At 39.1% G+C, this 8,182-nt stretch overlaps 2 protein-coding genes across 2 annotated transcripts in view; one reads left to right on the top strand and one right to left on the bottom strand.

Annotated features, from left to right (window-relative positions):
- Positions 1–8,182, bottom strand: part of atg3 (autophagy related 3) — a gene marked incomplete in the record, with an annotated part of 729,311 nt that overhangs the window by 99,085 nt on the left and 622,044 nt on the right.
- Positions 30–8,182, top strand: part of si:dkey-6e2.2 (uncharacterized) — a 32,671-nt gene continuing 24,518 nt past the window's right edge. Inside the window, exon 1 of the mRNA XM_017481089.3 lies at positions 30–154. The gene's annotated coding sequence lies outside the window, so the exon portion shown is untranslated. The remainder of the gene's footprint in view (positions 155–8,182) is intronic.

Here is an 8,182-nt window from a genome sequence, read left to right as displayed (position 1 = left end):
AAACGCCAAAAAAATCAAAATAAAGCTTCACTTCCTGTCTCTTCCCGTTGGGAAAAAATAAATAAATAAATAAATAAATAGGCACCCAGAAAAATACTATTTCGTTACATTTCTTTCTGTCGTCGGAATTAAATTGTAGTGATATAAATACGGGGTAAGTCACCATTTCCGACATGTTTAGCAGTTCCGCGGCAGGAGTCGTGCTGCTTTCCGCTGGCGTGCTAGTATTGATTTTATCTTGCTAGGAGTTCATCCTAACACCTTGTTATACCCGTTAGTTATAGCCAAGAAACTGCTTGAGGTTGTTGATAACAGTAAAATTTACTGTAAAATATATTTTAAGAATAAAAATCACTTTTAAGCTGCCAGCTACTAAAATATTAAATAAATTAAATAAAATAAATTACTGTTATTAATACTAAGAATTATTATTATTATTATTATTGTTGTTGTTGTTGTTGTTGATTATAATAATAATAATAATAATAATAATAATGACTGTAGCATGTTATTTGTAAGATTTTACAGTCAGTTGCGAATTTAAGTCCTATTTTGAAATTAAACATCAGGATGCTGTATAATTCTATTTTATACAATATTATATATAAAGAAGTGCTTTCTTATGTAATGCATTTTGTTTGTGTAAAACACTGCTTTAATTGTTATTATGCACCACACAATGATTACTTGTTGAAGCCTCCACTCAAGGTAAATAACAGTGCCGAGGTCCTCCCTTTGCTATCTTGGACACTTGTAGAGGATCTCATGTTCGTCCCGTTCGTATGTTTTGTGCATTTAAATCGGCATTTTCAATTCTGCAGACTATGTTTCAAAGGGATTTAAATCCGAGGCCTGAGGTGGCCAGGTTAATTATGTGTTTCTGTGCTGCTTTAATATGGAGTAGTGTGTTTGAGCTCACTTTGTTTATTGAAAAGTCTCAAGAGAAGTCTCAACATCCTGGCAGTTGGAACCAGTTTTGGGGTTATAACGTCTTCGTGCTTAGTGGAAGGAAAAAAAAATCCAGTTACAGGTTACCAGTTCAATTCACCACACCAAATTTAAGCTCAGTTGGAATATTGATTCTGGAGAACCGGCTATTACAAATTATGACTCTGCCCGTCTTTTCAGATCCTTGTACTGAACATGTCTTTCAGGTTTGGTTCAAATCCATACATATCGCCAATCATGAGTTACAGCTATTTGAATAATCCAGCTTTGCCATCTTAGAATTTATTGATGTATGGTGGCCATGTTGTTTACAAAAGTTAAATGGGTTTGATTACTGTGGTTCACACTCTGCTGAGTAGTCTGACACTACAATTGTGAAGATAGGCCAAAAATCCTAGAACTAGTTTGGAAAAGTAGGTTTCTCTTATTATGCAAGTGATCACAGATTTTAGTGGCCAGTGCTAATGGGTCCAAACGACCCTTTTTTTTCTTTTTTCTTTTTTTTTAGAATGGGAGCAAACATATTAAACTGAAAAAGTTTAATAAAAACAAACATGAATAGCGCCCCCCAGTGGCCAATTTGAGTGAGATTGCATCAGGTAGTAGTGGGTCTCAACGTGAACCTACCATTCTAGTTCTGTCAGTGTTAACCGTGAAAATGGCTGCTGATTGGCCAGTGGTGGCTGTGTTGTTGTTTTTTTTTTAAGGAATTAAGTCATTATCAACAAACCACTTATGTTGTTTCATTTATCACCTTGCCACATTTCAACTTGAACTCCAGTTTCTGAGAAATATTTATCTGACCTTAGCTCCTCCCCCTTTGTATGACTATGCTCCAAACTTTCCCTTTGACCTCAGAATGTTGTTCCGTACATGGCTTTCAAATTTCATGAGATCCATGCAAGCAGTCATCAGTTACAGCTGTAAATTAGCATTGTGAAATTGCTCAAATCTGATTGGCTGCAGGTGGCCATGTTTTTGAAGTAATTAACTGATTATTAAAAATCCAGGTACAGATTAGCAGATTGATGTAGCATACCAAATCTCAACTCAAACAGATTTACAGTTCCTAAAAAACTGACCACACCCCAAGCCTCTGCAGACATCTCTGCAGAACCTTGTACTGAACATGACTTTGGAGTTCGGTTCAAATCCATATTACCAATCCTAAATTACAGTTGATTGACTGAACCAGCTCTTTCTCCACAGCTGATTCTAGACCACTCCCACGCTATCACAAACATACTGTTAAAATGTGGTCGAATAAATGAATGCTCAGACTCTTGAACGATCGTGATCGGAGATCTTTAAAACGCTCGGTGAAGTCCCATCGTAAAAAAAATCGCCAGTGGAACTCATGGCTGTGGTTAATAGTGAACGTAAGAGCATTTCCACATGCACAGTGTGACGAGCACTTACAGAATCGAGAGTAAACAGCTGTGTGGCCTAATCAGTGTGAGGCTACAGTAATCAATCTGCTGGGAGCGTGAAGACTGTAAGTCTGTGCAGCAGTGGAAAAAGGTCATGTGGTCTGACGAGTCCAGAGTTACCCTATTCCACAGCGATGGTTGCATCAGGGTAAGACGGGAAGCACATGAAGCGATGCACCAGTCATGCGTAGTGCCTACTGTATAAGCCTCTGGAAGCGGCGTTATGATCTGGGGTCGCTCCGATCGGTCAGGCCGAGGCTCAGCGACATCATGCGGCAATAAAATGAAGTCACCCGAGTACCAGAACGTACTGAATGACCAGGTTACCCCATCAGTGGAGTTTTTTCTTCCCAGATGGCACAGGCTTATTACAGGATGATGATGCCCAGATTCATCGGGCTCAAGTCCTGAAAGAGTGGTTCAGGGAGCATGAGGAATCGTTTTCACCAATAAACTGGCCACCACAGTCCTGCCCTTAACCCCTTTGAAAGTCTTTGGGGTGTGCTGGAGAAGACCTTACAGAATGTTCAACTTCTCCCGTCCTCCATACAAAATCTCAGGCAAAAATGGATGCAACTCTGGATGGAAATAAACGTCCTGCTGCACAAGGTTGTCGAAGCAACGCCACGATGAACTTCGCACTGTAATCAAAGCTAAAGGTGGTGCAACGAAATTTTAGTGTGCTACTTTTTTGTTGGGCAGGCAGTATATACAGTGGTGCTTGTAAGTTTGAACCCTTTAGAATTTTCTATATTTCTGCATAAATATGATCTAAAACAACATGAGATTTTCACTAAGAAGTCCTAAAAGTAGGTCATTAAACAAATGAGATAAAATATTATACTTGGTCATTTATTTATTGATGAAAATGATCCAGTATTACATATCTGTGAGTGGCAAAAGTATGTGCACCTTTGCTTTCAGTATCTGGTGTGATCCTCTTGTGCAGCAATTACTGCAACTAAACATTTCCGTTACTGTAACTGTTGATCAGTCCTGCACATCGGCTTGGAGGAATTTTAGCCCGTTCCTCAGTACAGAACGGCTTCAGCTCTGGGATGTTGGTGGGTTTCCTCACATCAACTGCTTGCTTCAGGTCCTTCCACAGCATTTCTATTGGATTAAGGTCAGGACTTTGACTTGACCATTCCAAAACATTAACCGTATTCTTCTTTAACCGTTTTTTGGTAGAACGACTTGCATGTTTAGGGTCATTGTCTTGCTGCATGATCTGTAAATTCAGTTTTATTTAATTGAGATTCAGTACACGGACAGATGTTCTGGTATTTTCCTTTACAATTTGCTGGTATACTTTGGAATTAATTGGTCCATCGATGATGGGAAGTCATCCTGGTCCAGATGCAGCATAACAGGCTCAAACCATGATACTACCACCATGTTTCACAGATGGGATAAGGTTCTTATGCTGGAATGCAGGGTTTTCCTTTCTCTAAACATAACACTTCTCATTTAAACCAGAAATTCTATTTTTGGTTTCATCTGTCCACAAAACATTTTTCCAAAACCTTCTGGTTTGTCAACATGATCTTAGAACTGCAGAAGGGCTGCAATGTTCTTTTTGGAGAGCAGGGGTTTTCCCCTTGGAACTATGCCATGCACACTGTTGTTGTTCAGTGTTCTCCTGAGGCCCACCATCATGAACATTAACATTAGCCAGTGTGAGAGAGGACCTTAGTTGCTTAGAAGTTACCCTGGGTTCCTTTGTGACCTCATGGACTGTTACACGTCCTGCTCTTGGAGTGATCTTTGTTGGTCGACCACTCCTGTTAAGGGTAACAATGGTCTAGAATTTCCTCCATTTATACACAAGCTGTCTGACTGTGTATTGGTGAAGTCCAAACTCCTTAGAGATGGTTTTGAAACTTTTTCCAGCCTGATTACAAGAAGTCCTTTTTTTTTTTTGAGGTCCTCAAAAATCTCATTTGTTTACACCATGATAAACTTCCACAAACACATGTTGTGAAGATCAGACTTTGCTAGATTCCTGTTCTTTAAATAAAACAGGGCGCTCACTCACACCTGATTATCATCTCATTGACTGAAAACACCCGACTGTAATTTCACCTTCAAATTAAACGGACAATCCTACAGGTTCACATACTTTTGTCACTCACAGATATATATAATATTGGATCATTTAACGCAGTAAATAAATGATCAAGTATAATATTTTTGTCTCATTTGTTTAACTGGGTTGTCTTTATCTACTTTTAGGAGTTGTGTAAAAATCTGATGATGTTTTAGGTCATATTTATGCAGATATATAGAAAATTCTAAAGACTTCACAAACTTTTGAACACAAATTCTGTTCTGCTAAGAACAAGCATGTCCATTGAGACACACTCTCTCTCTCTCTCTCTCTCTCTCTCTCTCTCTCTCTCTCACACACACACACATACACACACACATGCACAGGGGCCAGAAGTCTGAGTTTTCATTGCCATTTTCTGAGTATCCAGTTTTTGGCTGTATTTCTTTCACCAATGTATTAATTAGAAAAAGAATTCATTTAATTTCCATATGTCAAACTGCTAAAGAGATATATGCATTTTTATAGCAGCGCCTATGAGCTAATTGTTTTGAAATTTCAGGGGTAACCAGAGAGTATCCTACTCACTATGTATCGGGACGTACGTAGAAATCTGACTTTGCGTTCAGATTATACAGTGCCCATTTGCGTAAAACACCTTAAGTTTTTCCCTTAAGTGTGAACCTTAAAGGGAATTCGTGAAGGGTGTTGCATAATATCCCTCAAACATTTCCCTTAGCTAAGGGAAAATGCACTGTAAAAACTAGGGATGTCACGATACCAAAAATCTAGTAGTCGGTACCGATACCACCAAAGTCGATACCATGGTGCGGTATAAAAAATCTTTTAAAAAATAAAATTAATTAAAACTCTCCTGGAGGACATCCTCCTCTGGCTGATACTGGCAAAAAGAGAGAGGGAGGGATTTTAGTTATCAAACACGGTCTGACAATAAGTGGAGGCTACAGTGGAGATGCAGCGTTCCTAAACGCGCACACACACACACCCCTTATACTCTGAATGCAAGCATTAGTTTAAATTCACTGATATGGTGGCAGGATAAAAAGATTTATTAAAAGCATGAACATGTGAATAATTATTAGTGACATTAGGCTACATGTATCTGACAGGACACGGGCTGAATGGCGATGCATGGTGGAACATTAGGAGGTAGTCTCAGCGCATCCACCATCATAGTCTCTCTCTCTCTCTCTCTCTCTCTCGACCACACACTCGCTCCATGCTGAGCTATTCCTTGAAGCAGCTTTGCTACACCTGTTTCACTAATTTCAGCCATGCACATCACGCTAATGGCAGCTAATTTATTTCATTCACCAATGTAGATTTCTACTCGCATTTGCATGTGACAATTTTGGACCCTGCTGTCCACTATTTAAGCTAAATTCACTGACTATACACTGAAACCTGTCAATACCAGGCTGTAGTGTCAACAAAATAGCTAGCTAGCTCAAATTTGAAGCCTGACACTAGGGTCAGCTGAGAAAGCAATACTGTACAATGAAACCGCGCCCCTGTAAAATACCACGGCATGTCGCTAGTCTGAAGTAAACCACTTTCTTGCCATCAACCTGCACAGACTTTTTTTTTCACTGCTACAATTTAGAATTAAGGTTAAATAGCTCTCCTTGCTTGCACGGTCAATTCGGCATTATCGCTACTCGTGCTAAGTAGCTTGCTAATTATCAAATGAGTAGGTAAAGTTCGTCATGACAGACATTGTTGTTGGCTTGACAAAGCCAGTTTGAAAGTTTAAAATAGTGATCAGTTTGAACTCTGAAGGTAATGTACAGTTTTAAGAAAGAGAGACAGGTAGGGTGCTAATAATTGTAAAGTTAATTAGATAGATAGAGTTTCCTCTAAGAAGTTTTGTTGCTGGCCAATGTATCTGAGAATGATAACGTTTAAAATAATAAATAAATAAAATCCGGTTGTCTCGTTTCTGTGTTTATTTTGCACTGTAACGTTTTGGACTGCATACTATATGCGACTGTGATAGCGGAGGTGTGGTCGAGTGTCAGATTTTAGCCCGAGTTTACTTGTGTGTGTCTGTTTGTGCTTTCAATGCCTCCCATAATGAGAGAGAGAGAGAGAGAGACGACCAGCACAGAGATGTGTGTGGTTGAATGAATCCGTTGAAAAGCGAAAGTAAGAATAGAAAGAATAAAAAGGCTTTTGCTTTGTAATCAGCCTGCCTTCTGCCTCCACATTCCTCACATAACTGAGATGTGTTACAGCAATATACTAATAACAACAAAACAATCAATTCAAATGAAAGATGAAAGTTTATTTATTATATATTATTTTCCACACTATTCAAAATAACAAACGACAGTTGTGGAATTAGCAGCTAGTAAAACGTTAAACTGCAGTTTGCCACATATATTTTCGTTTAAAATAAATGTTGAAATAATGAAAATCGTATAATTTCCCACGCTGATTTGTTTCAGACAGAGACCTTATTTAAGTGTGTAATTGCGAACGTACTTTGTCTAACGTCTGCTTTGGGTTAATGTTTTTACCAGGTATTATGTCTGACCATTTTTGATTTTATCAGACATTTTGAATGTTTAAAGGCCAAAACCCGGTATCTAACGGAACCTCATAGATGGATAGATAGGGTGGCAATACTTGTAGAGTTGATTGGATAGAGAGATACAGCGCCCTCCACTAATATTGGCACTCTTGGTAAATATGAGCAAAGAAGGCTGTGAAAAATTCTTTATTGTTTAACCTTCTGATCTTTTGTTCAAAAATATACTCTGCTCTCAGGATACCAAACAATTGCAAATAAAACACAGGTTTATCAAAAAAAAAAAACTCTCCTCTTCAGTTCACCCAACAGGTTTTCTATGGGGTTCAGGTCAGGGGACTGGGATGGTCATGGCAGGACCTTGATTTTGTGGTCAGTGAACCATTTTTGTGTTGATTTTGATGATGTTTTGGATCATTGTCCTGCTGGAAGATCCAACCACGGCCCATTTGAAGCTTTCTGGCAGAGGCAGTCAGGTTTTCATTTAATATCTGTTGATATTTGATAGAGTCCATGATGCCATGTATCCTAACAAAATGTCCAGGTCCTCTTTCAGAAAAACAGCCCCAAAACATTAAAGATCCACCTCCATATTTAACCGTGGGCATGAGGTACTTTTCCATATGGCTACCTCTCTGTGTGCTCCAGAACCACCTCTGTGTTTATTACCAAAAAGCTCTATTCTGGTTTCATCTGACCGTAGAACCCGATCCCATTTGAAGTTCCAGTAGTGTCGGCAAACTGAAGACGCTCGAGTTTGTTTTTGGATGAGAGTAGAGGCTTTTTTCCTGAAACCCTTCCAAACAACTTGTGGTGATGTAGGTGACTTCAGATTGTAGTTTTGGAGACTTTCTGACCCCAAGACACAACTAACTTCTGCAGTTCTCCAGCTGTGATCCTTGGAGATGTTTTATCCACTCGAACCGTCCTCTTCACAGTGCGTTGAGACGATACAGACACGCGTCCAATTCCAGGTCGATTCATAACATTTCCAGTTGACTGGAACTTCTTAATTATTGTCCTGATGGTGAAATGGGCGTTTTCAATGCTTGTGCTATTTTCTTATAGACACGCCCCATTTTGTGAAGCTCAAAAACCTTTTGCCGCACATCACAGCTATATTCCTCGCTCTTACCCATTGTTTTGAATGACTAAGGGAATTTGGCTTATGTGTTACCTCATATTCCTACCCCTGTGAAACAG

This window comes from Ictalurus punctatus, chromosome 12 (assembly GCF_001660625.3).
Source record: "Ictalurus punctatus breed USDA103 chromosome 12, Coco_2.0, whole genome shotgun sequence".
In the NCBI taxonomy this organism is placed as follows: domain Eukaryota; kingdom Metazoa; phylum Chordata; class Actinopteri; order Siluriformes; family Ictaluridae; genus Ictalurus; species Ictalurus punctatus.
Note: the sequence above shows the minus strand (reverse complement) of the source record. Positions and strands in the feature narration are given on the sequence as shown.